The 15,284-nt window shown below is 42.4% G+C and overlaps 1 protein-coding gene and 1 long non-coding RNA gene across 2 annotated transcripts in view; one reads left to right on the top strand and one right to left on the bottom strand.

Moving 5' to 3' along the window:
- The window catches only part of ap3b1 (adaptor related protein complex 3 subunit beta 1), a 190,125-nt gene that overhangs the window by 162,095 nt on the left and 12,746 nt on the right, over nt 1-15,284 (top strand). The gene's annotated exons all lie outside the window — the stretch shown is intronic.
- On the bottom strand, nt 37-2,643 carry LOC134296733 (uncharacterized). The gene is made up of 2 exons (XR_010003572.1): nt 2,096-2,643; nt 37-1,954 (listed from the first exon to the last, which is right to left on the bottom strand). It is a non-coding gene; the product is annotated as an uncharacterized LOC134296733 (long non-coding RNA).

Raw genomic sequence — 15,284 nt, 5'->3', positions numbered from 1 at the left:
ACAACCTGAAGCCTGAAATGAAGAAGGTCCGCCACGTTGAAGGAAAATCCGCCAAGGAGTTTTATTGAGCAATTCAGCTGAAAAGGACGCTAATAGTGATCATTCAATCTACTAGCGTAACATATGTTTCAAATAAAGCCATATTTATACAATGTTTTGGTCTGACAGCCCTTTGAATTTCCCGCCCCGCTTCCCTGCCCATCTGATCGCGGATAGGCTGAGAGGTTGAACGAGGCGGGCTTTCGTTTCCCGCCTTGCTCTGCTGGCCCAATGGGGAGCCGCTTATTGTCCCTATTCGGGCCAATCAGAGAGGAGGAGGCGGGAGCTATTGAGACAAAGAGGTGACCGGACAGGAAATATCTGATTAATTCTGGCCCAGCCGATTTCTAAAGGAATTAATGACACCCATCAAGGATGTCCGGGGTCCTGTCACGTTCACAGATTTTAGATATGTCTTTGGGGTGTCAGACGGGAAGTGGGTGGTGATGAGCCATCATTGACGGCCCCACAGGGTGCCTTCCTGCGGCGTCCTGGCCTGAGATGTGACAATGTTTGCCTTGGGGGCGAGTCACCTTTAGGAGTTTGGTGACTCGCCCTATATTGTCCATGCGGTCGGAATGAGAGGGGATTAAACTGTGGCAGATTATCCTTTTGTTTTTGGGAAGGGAGGTCTGAGTCATGGGGCTAGAGTTCAGGTTGGGGTCATAATATTTCCCATTTGATTTCATGATCTGCCAATTATATAGGATAAAATGAAAATTAAAAATAAAGTTGGAATATAAACCCAGCTAGGAAAAACACATATTTTCCGGGGATCCCAAAGAGTATAAATACATATAGGCAGATAGGTACATTTCAAGAAAATAAAGGAGAATCCATAAAGGTGGGTGACATTGCATAAAGGGGAATCATGAATGATATAAACAATCGATATAAGTAATAGGAAACATTTGATCAGAACGAAGTTCACAACATCTGGGGAATTCAACATAGAAGTGGGGTTCAAGCAACATGATTTCACAATCCATGAAGTTGTTATCTCTTGCCTCAGAGTGCAGGGATAATCCACAGTAAACTCCAGTAAAAAGTCCCAATCACCTTCTACTATAAATATATGGAATATAGAACATAAAGTCTTGATTTTTGAACTATCTTTTACAAAGTCCTGGAGGGGAGGTCACCTCGATCACATTTTCCCCCCTTCGGGGCTTGGAAATGGCTATGAACATTTCCCAAAGCCCCGACATTTCACTGCATGCAGGGCCTCTGCCTTGGTAGATCAGATTGTGCCTTTTTGTTGGAGGGCAGGAGCTTGAAGAGGTGAAAGCTGAGGTTCAGTCAGTGGTGGGTGATCCCATGGTGTTGAAACAGATGTCCCTTGGTCTGGAGTCATGGGAAATGGAGCATGAAGGTGGAGGTGGTGAGGGCTGGGGATGATGGAGGCTGTGATGCAGTACTCCCATTTGGCTGCCTTTTCTTGGCTGCAGCTTGGGCCCCCCTTTGTAGTTGGCAGCTGGGGGCAACTGGGCACAGCTTCTGCGCCTCACAGCACGGCGCCTCCTGGTGACTGCAGGCAGGTCCAGCACTCCAACAGAGGAGACGGAAAGGAGAGAGTGCCTAGGGAAACTAAGGACAGATTATAAGCCCCCCCTCCCTCCCGTGGTGGGGTTAGTCAGGGAAGTCACTCATACCTTGTGAGGGCTCCAGCAGTCCTGGGGTCCTTCTTTGGCACAGCTCTGGTGAAAGTGGAACATCCTTCCCTCATGGTGGTCACTGGTAGAATCCTGTTCATTTCTTCTGGGACATCTTCTGCCATGGCGGCCAATTCTGTCCCCTGGTGATGTCATGAGGGCCTCCTTGGCAGCGTCAAAGGCAGACCTGCACTCAGTAGCCCTTTGCCAGGGCAGAACCAGGCCAGCTGGAGGGCACCATACGGTGGTCTGGCCATAAAAGCCTGCCATGTGCAAGAATCCTTTCAGCAGTGTCTTAGTCTCTAGCCCCTGAGCCAGGCAGATGGGGCTGCTTCCCCCGTGGGGGTCTCAGATCAGCCACAGGTGGGGCTGTCTCTTCTGGGTGACTGGGGGTCCGGGCTTACCCTCACAGGACCATCTCCAATGGCCTCTGGGTTCTAGCTGCTGCATGAAATCCACAGCGCACTCCGAGAGCCCCTACCCAGGTCTTAGAACTGTTCATGGTGGCAGGTATGGATTATGGGTCTTGCAGTCTGGTCTGATGTCCTCAGTCAGGTGGTTGGGTCCGGTCCTCTGGATCTCTTCAGCTGTGCCTGGAAGGTCCCCTGGACTCTAATGCCCTCCTCATAATTAAAGGCAGTTAGAGGGATTTTTTTAAAACATTCACACGCATGCACTCAGGGAAAGGGAGGGAGAAGGACCCGAAAGGAAGAAAGGAGATTGTTGGGGAACTGTGGAGAGTGAAAGAGTGCCTTCACTATAAAAGTAAACCAGGATTTTGACTGAATGTTTATAAGGAGAAATGGGGATGCTGGGAAGGAAGGGGGGGGGAGCTTTGAAAAAGGAGAATGTTGAAGTGCATTTCGGCCTAGGAAAACATGAAGTGGAAGAGAGAGAGAGAGAGAGAAAAAAACTCACATATAGAAAAATACATCAATTCTTCCATCCCCCCCCTTTGCCCCTCCAAAAACAGGAAGAGGAAAAAAGTGTCCTCTTTGCACAATCTCCCCGCGGCCCCTCCTTCTCCTGTCTCTCCAAGAGAGGAATGAGCGCAGAGAGAGAGAGAGAGAGAGAGAGAGAGAGAGAGAGAGAGAGAGAGAGCCTGGTGGGGGCAAGAGAAGGAGGGGGATGGTGGGGCGATTCTTCCCATCTAAGGAAAACTCAGAATGTGGCAGGAGTTGAGTGGCAGGGGCAGATACAATTTGGGGGGGGGGGCATCAGGCTTCAAAGGAACGGCTGGGATGGGGGCTGAGAGAGTGTGAACAGTGTTTTGGATCAGGTGTGTTTCGGGGTGAGAGGGGAGGGGGCTGGGAGCCCTCCTTCACGTTAGACTGGGCTGAACTCTCTGGAGGGGAATTTCTTGGGGGGGGGGATCCCTGAAGTAAGGGTTCCCTTGGAAGGCCAATTTGGGAGTCCTGGATCAGTGTAGGACTCAGGGTGAGGAGAAAAGGTGGGGATGGGGATTGGAGGAGGGGGCTGATGGGGTGGGGAGAAGGCAAGCAAATGTGTCCAGAAAATCCTCTGGAGGAGGGGGTAAGGGGAAAAGGGTCTAGGGGGGAATCTTTGGGGGGCTGTTTTTGGAGCCCAAATCTCTGCATGGGAAGACGTGGGCCCCCCTCCCCCCCTCCGATTCTCTCCCTGGCTTAGGGCCATGAACATTGCAACATAAGCAAGTTGGGACCACTTGCCCTCCCCATGGTGAGTCACCTTAGGTCAATACTCCGAATTCGGTGACTCAAACGGGGGGGCAAGCTGTTCCCCCTTCAAGGGCCACAAGGGGCCACTTACGTGCTCTGAGTTAGCCCAACCTGGCCTGCACCATGTTTTTTGATGCAAAGCCCACCCCAATTGGCCAGGATCTTTCCCAATGGAGAATCCCTGGGGATGTCTGCTGGGGTGGGACACCCTAGACGTGCTTGAACAAACACCCATCCTTGGCTCAGCCCCTGCCCAGTACCTGACAGTTAATGGAGTAACGACTCACCCACCGGCGGGATGCACTCGTCCTTTCAAGAGTTCTCCCTACACCAAGGCTGAATGGCTGGCGTTCGTAGAATCCGCAGGTGCCCCGGGAACACAATCGTTCCCCTACCCCACGATCCTAGAACCTGTAATCTTACAAGCCAGACTGTTCTCACACACCACGGGGCGCCAGATGTTCCCGCGTTTCACCAGGAATTTGTTACCGAGCCCTGATCCGAAGTGCAATACCTCCAAGGCTCCGCCCACCTGGGTCTCAACAACGGGGCCGGTTCCCTTTTATTTTTACAGGGCGTCCCCTGTTTCACGTTGGCGCCTTTCCTTCGAGGAGCTAAAAATCTGCTTCCTCCTATCTGGCTCCTTTGTTCAGTACCCTGAATCAGATCTAGAGAGAGAAAGGGACTGCCAGAGAAATTTGGATGTGAAATGAGGTCAAATTGTTGGTCGGAGGGCCCTCCTTGCAGCCGTTTCTCTCCCCAACCTGTCCCAGAATATCTGGACCAAGGTCGCCGCTTGGAATTTTAGCCTAAAAAAATTGATCTTTGGAACTTCCAAGCAAGTCCCTTCGTGGTAAAGCCAAATTATGTTGTCGACCGCGTTTGGGGGATCGGGCCCCTTTAGAAGGAAGCCGATCCGGTCCTGAGGGAACGGACCTTGGCGAAGCCAAAAGAAGAATATAAGCCGCAATACAACCTGAAGCCTGAAATGAAGAAGGTCCGCCACGTTGAAGGAAAATCCGCCAAGGAGTTTTATTGAGCAATTCAGCTGAAAAGGACGCTAATAGTGATCATTCAATCTACTAGCGTAACATATGTTTCAAATAAAGCCATATTTATACAATGTTTTGGTCTGACAGCCCTTTGAATTTCCCGCCCCGCTTCCCTGCCCATCTGATCGCGGATAGGCTGAGAGGTTGAACGAGGCGGGCTTTCGTTTCCCGCCTTGCTCTGCTGGCCCAATGGGGAGCCGCTTATTGTCCCTATTCGGGCCAATCAGAGAGGAGGAGGCGGGAGCTATTGAGACAAAGAGGTGACCGGACAGGAAATATCTGATTAATTCTGGCCCAGCCGATTTCTAAAGGAATTAATGACACCCATCAAGGATGTCCGGGGTCCTGTCACGTTCACAGATTTTAGATATGTCTTTGGGGTGTCAGACGGGAAGTGGGTGGTGATGAGCCATCATTGACGGCCCCACAGGGTGCCTTCCTGCGGCGTCCTGGCCTGAGATGTGACAATGTTTGCCTTGGGGGCGAGTCACCTTTAGGAGTTTGGTGACTCGCCCTATATTGTCCATGCGGTCGGAATGAGAGGGGATTAAACTGTGGCAGATTATCCTTTTGTTTTTGGGAAGGGAGGTCTGAGTCATGGGGCTAGAGTTCAGGTTGGGGTCATAATATTTCCCATTTGATTTCATGATCTGCCAATTATATAGGATAAAATGAAAATTAAAAATAAAGTTGGAATATAAACCCAGCTAGGAAAAACACATATTTTCCGGGGATCCCAAAGAGTATAAATACATATAGGCAGATAGGTACATTTCAAGAAAATAAAGGAGAATCCATAAAGGTGGGTGACATTGCATAAAGGGGAATCATGAATGATATAAACAATCGATATAAGTAATAGGAAACATTTGATCAGAACGAAGTTCACAACATCTGGGGAATTCAACATAGAAGTGGGGTTCAAGCAACATGATTTCACAATCCATGAAGTTGTTATCTCTTGCCTCAGAGTGCAGGGATAATCCACAGTAAACTCCAGTAAAAAGTCCCAATCACCTTCTACTATAAATATATGGAATATAGAACATAAAGTCTTGATTTTTGAACTATCTTTTACAAAGTCCTGGAGGGGAGGTCACCTCGATCACAGTTAGGAATATACACTGTATTTTACTATATAACTGAGGTGGAACTTGGGCAAGCCCAAAGATGTGCTCATTTGCCGTGACTTACCTGTTGAATTCCATTGGTTATACATTTATGAAAACCAAATAGTTAGGATGTGAGGTAGTGAGGAAAGAGGTAAGAATATGAGTATGAATAAAGCTGTGGATAATGGCAAGGAAGACAAAAAGAGAAACACAGGAGAAAATATAGGTAGGGGCAAAAGACCAAAGAACATTGGCTGGGGAAAGGAAAGAAGATCAAGGGAATACTTTTTGCTAGACATATGATTCTGAGAAAGAAGACAAAGTCATGAAAGCCAGCTTTGAAATAAGATATAATGAAGATTGATAAGTACCTGCCTACTTCAAGAAACATACCTTTTATTCATAATTTCTCTCCTTTGAGAATAACTGTGTGTGTTTTTTTAAAAAAATAAATGGGTGCTATTCACCATGATATTTAAATCAGGGATAGACAACTGCAGCAGATTTAGGTGGCAGTTTTTTTTGCTCCTGCAATCCTCTGGAGTCCAGAGAAACGGCCAAAAATGTCACACACACAAAAACAAGAAGGGGCCCATTCTTGGTTTTAGAAGACACACTTTTTAATATTAACCTGTTTGGGGGGGGGGGGGCAATCTATTTAATGGCCAAATTTCCATTCCAGGGTGCATAGAGACTTCCACAGACACATACTCTTTTTATTTTTGGACAGAAAAAATGTCAACCCCAGGAGTATAGAGGGGTCACAAAAGCAGAAGGACACGCTTTGCCCATCTACCTTGGTTTAATTATGACCAACACACATACCAATTAGTATGGAGAAACTTTGATTGGATTTAGGCTATCTGTTTACATTGTGAGAAGTTGTTCCTATGATTATTTGTAAATTTAAGTTAGTTTCCTCCTCAATGTAGTTATGAATAACCACACTGCCATATTTATTATGTTCATCATCACGGGCAAACTTCAAAGAAAGATTTGCATCTTCTTTAATTTAGCTCAAGACACCATAAAATTAATTATGTATATATGGGTCTATTAAATCCTGAAAGCAAGATCCATTCCAGTGTTAGGACAGTAACTATGTTTTAAACAGTAGTTCTACTGTTCATATCAGAATGAGGGAGACTATGACTGATGACCCTGAAAAATCTCCTGAGTCGTACGATCTAGTAGTTATTCGGATTTTGTACCCATGTATTTTAACTAATAGGAAGAGGAAATGGGGGGGGGGGACCCAGAAATGCAGGAAATTCTGCCCTATCTAAATCCCTAATTGATTTAACAATAAAAGAGGGGAGAAAGAGAATGCTGGAATTTTCCAACAAGGATATCCAGAAAGAGACCCCAACACCTTTAGTTAACTAATTCCCATTGCTGAACTGCTCTTACTATCAAGAAGTCAGTCTAATGCTCAGTAGAAACTTACCTTTCTGTAAGGTAAATCTGGGCCCACCCATTGGGAAGCCAGAGGACAAGTTAGCACCTTCCTGTCTGTGTCAGTTCTTTAAATGTTTAAAAAATACAATCATGTCACTCCTCAGTCTTCTTTTTTCCCAACAGGTTGCCCAACTCCTTTTATATTTCTTTAGGCTTTTTTTATCTTTGAAATAATGCACCCAGCACTGAACACATTTTTTAAAATTAGACCTGACCAGTACATGCTGAAATATTATTTGTTTTCTTTGCTACTGTAACACATAATTGGGTCATATTTAACTTTCAATCAACAATAATCCCTAAGTCCATTTTGCATATCGTACTGCTAAGCCACTTATCCCATATCCTATATTTATATTTTTGGGTTTTGTGGCCTAAATATTGAATTTTACTTTTATCTCTGGTGAATTTCATTCTATTAGTTTCACTGCCCACTTTCCTAGTTTATCAAGATATACTCAGAAAGCTGTATTAGGTTTTAAATAGATTGTATCTTATACTAATTTAGTAATATAGTACAGAAAGCTGTTTTTAATCCAGAGTCAAACTTTTCAGAATCTTGAAAAAGTTAACATTCTCAGGTGGGTCATTGTCTCTGTCTGTTATAGCAAAAAAGAACTGTGTTGTTGCACCTTGAAGATTTATGAGCTTCTGTACAGGGTTCCAATACAGAAAACCTTATCCCAAACACATCTTGTTGTTATTATGTGGTAGACTTCAACTTAGGGTGACCTTAACATGAGGTTTTCTTGGAAATAGTTTATTCAGAGGAGGTTTGTCATTGCCTTTCTCTAATTTTGAGAGAGTGTAACTCATCCAAAGTCACCCGTTGGCTTTCTGTGGGTGAGTAGACATTTGAATTTTGGGCTCCCTCAGTCTTGATCCAATGCTGAAATAATTTCATTTTGCAGATCTTCAAAATAAAAGTCACTAAAATAGTCATCAAAGTACCACAAAACTCAGTTTAAAAATGCCAATTCCTATTCTACATCTTCATGATGAAAAAAAAAAGGAAACATATGACCCATTAAAATGGCTGGTTTTCTTGTAGCTGACTTGTGATGATTTAACCAGCACAAGCCTTTGTCATGTTTTCACCCAACACTTACTTTCTTTGAATGTCTGTCTCTCTTTTCCCAGTCATGTTTTCACCCAACACTTACTTTTCTTTGAATGTTTAAAATCTAATAATATTAAAATATATATTAAGTACAAATTGATTTTTATATTTAAAATACCAGATCCCTTGCTTTCATACTTTCTTACAATGATATGTTCTCATAATCACTGTTTAGCTCTCATAAAAGGAGCTATGGTCATAAATGTAGGAAGAATTTTCACTGAATGAAGGAGTCAGATATGTATTCTTATTCTGTGTAATTGTGATCAATAAGATTCAGATTCCTTTTTAAGATGGGTTATTTGGTTCATTTTAGGACTAAATTTCCAATCTCTATGGCCTTGTTTTTATAAAGTAATTGTTTTCTGTTTGTCTGTGATAGTGCTGGTTATATTTTTCTTTATTTTAGTTTTGGAGGATAGAGGATAGCAGAAGCAACATTTAGAAAATATTTGATTTTAAAAAATGTTAATAGACTTTAGATCATCTATGGCACCAGTATATGGAAGGCCAAGGACACACTATTAAATTGTTCTATTGATATTCAACCTAGATTTTTGCAGAAGCAGCATGGGTTGTATCTGGTTATCATAACTTAATCAGATTTAAGAGTAAATCCTTTCCTTTTTAGTATTGTGAGAGAACTCTCTGCTTGCCTAATCCAAATGGGGAAAAAGCTACGTATCAAGCAAATAGAAAGAACAAGGTTGCTCTATTCTTGATTGTCCAGGGACAGTCTTTAGGGTTTAAATACTGTAATTATTGCATCTCATACCACATGACAACATACCGTATATACTCAAATATAAGCCGAGTTTTTCAGCCCTTTTTTGGGGCTGAAAAATCCGCCCTCGGCTTATATTCGGGTCACGCTTGCAGCGGAGCCTGGAGGTGAGGCTCCGAAGCCAGCTGACCATGGAGGAGGAGGAGGACAAGCCCCGGAGAAGAGAAACCGCGGGAGCAGCCCCTTCTCCCCTTCCTCCTCCTCCTCCTCCTCCTTCAGCTGGCCAGGAAGAGAAGGAAGAAAAGGAGAAACAACGGCAGCAGCCCCTTCTTCTCTTCTTTCTCCTCTTCCTTCAGCTGGCCAGCAAGAAGGAAAAGAAGGAAGAAGAGAGAAATGGGGCTGGCCATTGAGGCAGGCAGGCAGCTGGGGGACTGCAGGAGTGGGAGTCTCCTCCGTGCTTCCTTGCTTCCTTTCCCCTCCCGCGACCCACCAGCTGCCTGGGGTCGCCTCCTCTTCCTCCCACTCCAGAAGGGAGACCTGGAAAGCAGAGAGGGGAATGGAAGTGCGGAGGAAACGCCCCCTTCCGTGATCAACCAGCCATCTCTGCACTTCTATTCCCCCCCCCCCCCTTTCCAGGTCTCTCTTCTGGGAAGGGAAGAGAAGGGGGGAGGGGAGGGGGAGGGGGAGGGCATCGAAGAGGCAGGTGGCTCTCCCAAGCAACCCTTTCCAAAGAGCCAAAGGAAGGACCCGCACCTGCAATTTCCCTCCCCAAGCTTTCCCCTTCCTCCCTTACCACCTCAGTTTTTCCTACCCCAATCTTCTTCCCTTTTTCTAGTTTTTCCCTTCTTATCCCAGTCTTTACTATCTCCATTCCCCAGCCCCCTCTCTCCACTTTACCTCCCAGCCTTTCCCAGTTTCCAGCCTTCTTTCCCACCTCAATCTTTTCCCCTTCCCCAGTTGCCCCCTTCCTTCCCCAATCTGTCCAAATTTTCCAGCTACCCTCTTCCTACCTAATTTTCCTTCTTTTTTTTCAAACTCCCCTTCCCATTCCAAGTTTTTCTCATTTACAGTCCTTTCCCACCCCCTTCCTAAGTCAGTCTTTCCCATTTTTTCTTATTTAGATACATGCAGCACTTTTCCCAAAATGTATAATGTAGTTAAAATAATCTATGGTGATTATTGGATTATTATTGTTTTTGCTTTTGTTACATTTATTATTATTATTATTACATTTATTATTATTACATTTATTATTTTTCTCTTATTATAATTGTATTCATTATTTTACTCATTATTATTAAATTTATTATTTTTCTCTATTATTATTGCATATAATATTTTACTCTTTATTATAATTAATATATGTATTTTTACTCAATTTATTATTATTATTACATTTATTATTTTTCTCTATTAGTATTATTATTATTATTATTGCATATAGCATTTTACTCTTTATTATTAATAATATATTTATTATTTTACTCTATTATTATTACATTTATTATTTTAATCTATTATTATTATTACATTTATTATTTTACTTATTATTACATTTATTATTTTACTCTATTGTTATTATTATTACATTTATTATTTTACTCTATTGTTATAATTGTATTCATTATTTTACTCATTATTATTACATTTATTTTTCCCTGCGTATAGTATTTTATTCTTTATTATTAATAATGTATTTATTATTTTTCTCTATTACTACAATTTAATATTTTACTCTATTATTATTACATTTATTATTTTAATCTATTTATTATTATTACATTTATTATTTTACTCTATCATTGTTACTATTACATTTATTATTTTACCTTATTTAAATAATGCTGTGGCGCAGGCTGGTTAGCAGTCAGCTGCAACAAATCACTCTGACCAAGAAGTCATGAGTTCGAGGCCAGCACGTGCCTGTGTTTGTCTCTGTCTCTGTTCTATGTTATGGCATTGCATGTTTGCCTTATATGTGTACAATGTGATCCGCCCTGAGTCCCCTTTGAGGTGAGAAGGGCGGAATATAAATACTGTAAACAATAAATAAATAAATAAATTATTATTATTGGAAAGGATACATAAGCAAATTTAGTGGTACATTGAAGGAAGTTAGAATAATGATTTAATCAGAGGTGGATAGTGTTATTTTAAAATTACAGTTTTATGTAAATATTCAAAAACATTTAATCTACTGATGCCTCACTTAATGTAATTTTACTGGTATCTATTTTTATTTTTATTCTTGAAATTTACCAAAAGCTTCTGCATTTCCCACCCTCGGCTTATACTCGAGTCAATAAGTTTTCCCAGTTTTTATGGTAAAATTAGGTGCCTCGGCTTATATTTGGGTCGGCTTATACTTGAGTATATACGGTAAGTGAATTTGTCATAGCAGGGAGAGGATGATATTCTTTGCCTTTAAAAAAAAAACCCTTCATTGTTAATAGTATGTGATGGAATTAGACAACAGGCCTTCAGTGGAGACATCTTTTCCTATGATAATTCTTCCAGGAGTGAATTTCCCTTCCTAGGGCTAGATTTTTCTAACTTCCTGTTGTCTCACTCCCATTTGTAACTATGAGTCATACGTAAGTTGCATGTTTGTAACTTGGAGACTGCCTGTTCACAGGTTCTAGGGATGTACTCTGAACAGGTGTGACTAAAACAAACGCAGCACCTGGAGAAATGATGTTCAAACTGTATTTAAAAAGAGAAACCATTGTTTTTGTATTGTGAAAAGCTAATGCACAAGAGATTGTACTTATCATGTTAGTAAAATATCTCAGCTTGCAATCATATCTGGATTTATTTCTGAATTGCATGTAACCTCTTGAAACTAATAACTAAATTGTTTGTATTGGCCTCTTTTGCTGGGCAAGGCCGCAACTAAATAATGTTCTTAATTAAATTTGTTAAAAGAAAGAAGATGTTAAAATAGTAGGTTAAATTGCATTAGTTTTTCCCATTCATTGTGTCTCACATTGAAATGTAACCGGGAAACCAACTATATTGTATTATGCATATATCTTTTTATACCTTTGTGCTTAAATTAATAGACTTCTCTGTGGAAATTGTGAAACTACTTGTGGTATAAGTATCTTGGGGAAGCAATATTTGATCTGAAATGGGGCTGGAACTCAAGGTGATGTTAGTTTGGAGTTCCCTTCAGCCCTAGATAGTGCAGTGAATGGTGAGGAATTAATGAAGTTTTAGTCCATTGCTGCCTGGCAGGCCACAGTTTGTTCACTATTGCTCTACAAGACAAACTGATAAAGCATATTTGAAAAGACTTCATGCAATGTGGTCATTTTAATCACTACCATGAGTCTGTAGCAATACTTAGTAACAGTTAGAAGACATGACTACCTTGAGGCGGCATTGCTGCTTCAACTTATCCACAGGCCATATTTTTTTAAAAAAACAACATTTTTATTCAAAACCTTTCCTCAATGTACACATGAGATCAACATATGTATGAGTATATACAGTAGGTATTTTGCTTGTTTTAGAAGTTTATATACATTTAACAATAAAAAAGCAAAGATGTCACTTTCTTAGCCCTCTAGGTAGACAATTTTGGATTTTGAAGTATTTTGAATTTCAGGATTCCGAATAAGGAAAACTCATCCTGTTTCAGTTTTTAATACCTAGAGTCATGTTTTTAATTGTGTAAAACTTCTCATTTCACTTTTTTGGTGTCACATACCCACCATTTCAGGTGGCCACAAACAGATTTTTATACGTCATCTTAAGAAGTTGAGATGATATTGAAAGTAGTATTAACTTTCCATTCCCTTCCATGATACGACATGTGCCATTTTGAGTTCTATTCCCCCCAGTTCACAGGGATCATTTAGGATCTCATTATCCCCTTGTTGTGAAGGATATTCTATGGTCCCAATAGAGCACAGGTGTCAAACGCAAACCCACAGGCTGAATGCAGGCCGGCACATAATTTTATGTGGCCCATAAGGCTTTCAATGCCAGGGCAACATAGTTACATTTATACAGTCTTACAATTACAAATGGCCTTTTGATGGCAACTGTAATGCTGATGTGGCCCTCAGTGAAAATGAGTTTGATGCTCCTGCAATAGAAGAAGACTAGACAAGGGAGGAGCACATAGAAGAAGATAAAGGAAATATGTAATTGGGGACAGTCTTGGTGATTCATTTCATGCTGTATACTTTCACTCTATATTGAATGGTATATCTGTTTAGTGTGTAATTCCATCCATTCAGTGTCTCCTCTGAATGAATGCCTGGAGGAGGTAATGGGCTGGATGAGGAAACACAAATTGAAACTGAATCCAGACAAAACAAAGGTGCTTGCGGTTCAACCACCAGGCCAACTAGGCATTTGCCTGTGGCGCCATCTTGTAAGGGGTGCCGTTGAGGTGCTCCCGGGTGCGCGCGCATGCATGCGTGCATGCATGTTGAGACGCATGCGGGAGCATCTCAACAGCGCCCCCTACAAGATGGTGCCACCTTCCAGCTGGCCTGGGCCTTCCGGGCGGCGTGCGCGCTCTCAACCTGCTTCAACCGGTGGAAGGAAGCTTCCTTCCGCCGGTTGCAGCAGCTGGAGAGTGCGCTGTCTGCCCGGAAGGCGAGCCCATGCCGGCACGGGCCTGCCCTGCGTGCTGGTGTGCGCCCGCCTTCTGGGCAGTGTGCACGCTCTCAACCGGCGGAAGGAAGCTTCCTTCTGCCGGTTGCAGCGGCTGGAGAGTGCGCTCGCTGCCTGGAAGGGGGGCCCACGCCGGCGTGCGCCTGCCTTGCGTGCCTGCATGCCGGCATGCACGCTCTACAGGAGGCCTCACCTGCTGCCACCACTGCTTCCTCCTCCTTCTCAGAGGTGAAGTATTGCAGCGATCGGTTTGGGGGGGGGGGCGCAAATATTCTCTTCGCCTACTCTTGAAAATTGCCTAGGGACGGCTCTGCTTGCCATCAAGAGTCCTAATCTTGGGATGGAGGTGTGTCAACCAGTTCTGGATGGGGTTACATTCCCCCTGAAAGACTGTGTTCGCAAATGTCAGCCTAGGTAGATGCAACTGTCAGGAGTGCTTACTATCAGCTTCGGCTGAGACACTAGTTGCACCCCTTCCTAGATTAGGAAGACATTAAGATGGTAGTGCATGGGTTACCTTTGCACTAAGTTCGGAAACTCCAGTTGGTTCAAAATAAGGCAGCCATGTCTCCTCTCAGCCTTTTCTTCTGCAGGCTAAACATGCCCAGCTCTTTAATCTGTTCCTCATAGGGCTTGTTCTCCAGACCCTTGATCATTTTAGTCGCCCTCCTCTGGACACATTCCAACTTGTCAACATCTCCCTTAAATTGTATTCTAGGTGTTGTCTGACCAAGGCAGAATAGAGGGGTAGCATGACTTCCCTGGATCTAGACACTATACTCTTATTTATGCAGGCCAAAATCCCATTGGCTTCTTTAGCTGCCGCATCACATTGTTGGCTCATGGTTAACTTGATTTGAGTCCAGGTTACCTAAAGAATCATCTTCTCCCATACAATCCGCTCTGCACACTGAGGTCCTCTGGGGGGCAGTTTCTTCAGTCTACCAGAACCTGACTGGCGATCATCACCCAGAGGACCTTTTCATTGACCGCCCCAAGACTGTGGAACGATCTGCCAGAAGAGCTCCATAGCTAAATGAACTGGCAGAATTTAAAAACCACCTAAAGGCTTATTTCTTCTGACAGGCCTACCTAGACAGTTTTTAAACATGAATGTTAAACATGTGTTCTTTGTTTAATCTACGCTTTGTGTATTTTAATACATATTTTATAGAAATATGTTTTAATATGCCTTTCTTGGAGCACCAAAATAAGGCTTTTACCATAAGCAATAATGATTTAGAGCCTGCGTTTGGTAACCCAATTAAAACAAACATTTGGACATTTGGAAAATTACTTTTGGAGTATAATGAAATATGCATTGCCAGGGATTCTTAAAACTATAGTTCAAAAATTAGTGTTTTTTTGTGTGTGTTCTTGGGCAATTTCATACTACGCAATTATAGCACTGTGATTTCACTTCAACTGTCATAGGTCCATGTTTGCAGTTTAGGGGAGATATTTAGAATTTGCAGCCAGAAAGCTCTACTGAATTGATGTTGTATATGCTGCATGTGTTGTATTTTATTGTATTTTATATTGTGTTCACCTTTATGTTTGTTTTTAGGCACCTTGTGCCATCTGTAAGCCGCCCTGAGTCCCTTCAGGGAGATGGTGGCGGGATATAAAAATAAAATTATTATTATTATTATTATTATTATTATTATTATTATTATTATTATTATTATTATATTTTATAGAAATACATTTTAATTTGTGGTATTTTAACAGTGTTTGTGTGTTTTAATTATCCTGTAACCCGCATCAAGCCACAAGGAGAGGCGGGTAAGAAATAGAATTA

This window comes from Anolis carolinensis, chromosome 2, assembly GCF_035594765.1.
Source record: "Anolis carolinensis isolate JA03-04 chromosome 2, rAnoCar3.1.pri, whole genome shotgun sequence".
Lineage (NCBI taxonomy): Eukaryota > Metazoa > Chordata > Lepidosauria > Squamata > Dactyloidae > Anolis > Anolis carolinensis.
Note: the sequence above shows the minus strand (reverse complement) of the source record. Positions and strands in the feature narration are given on the sequence as shown.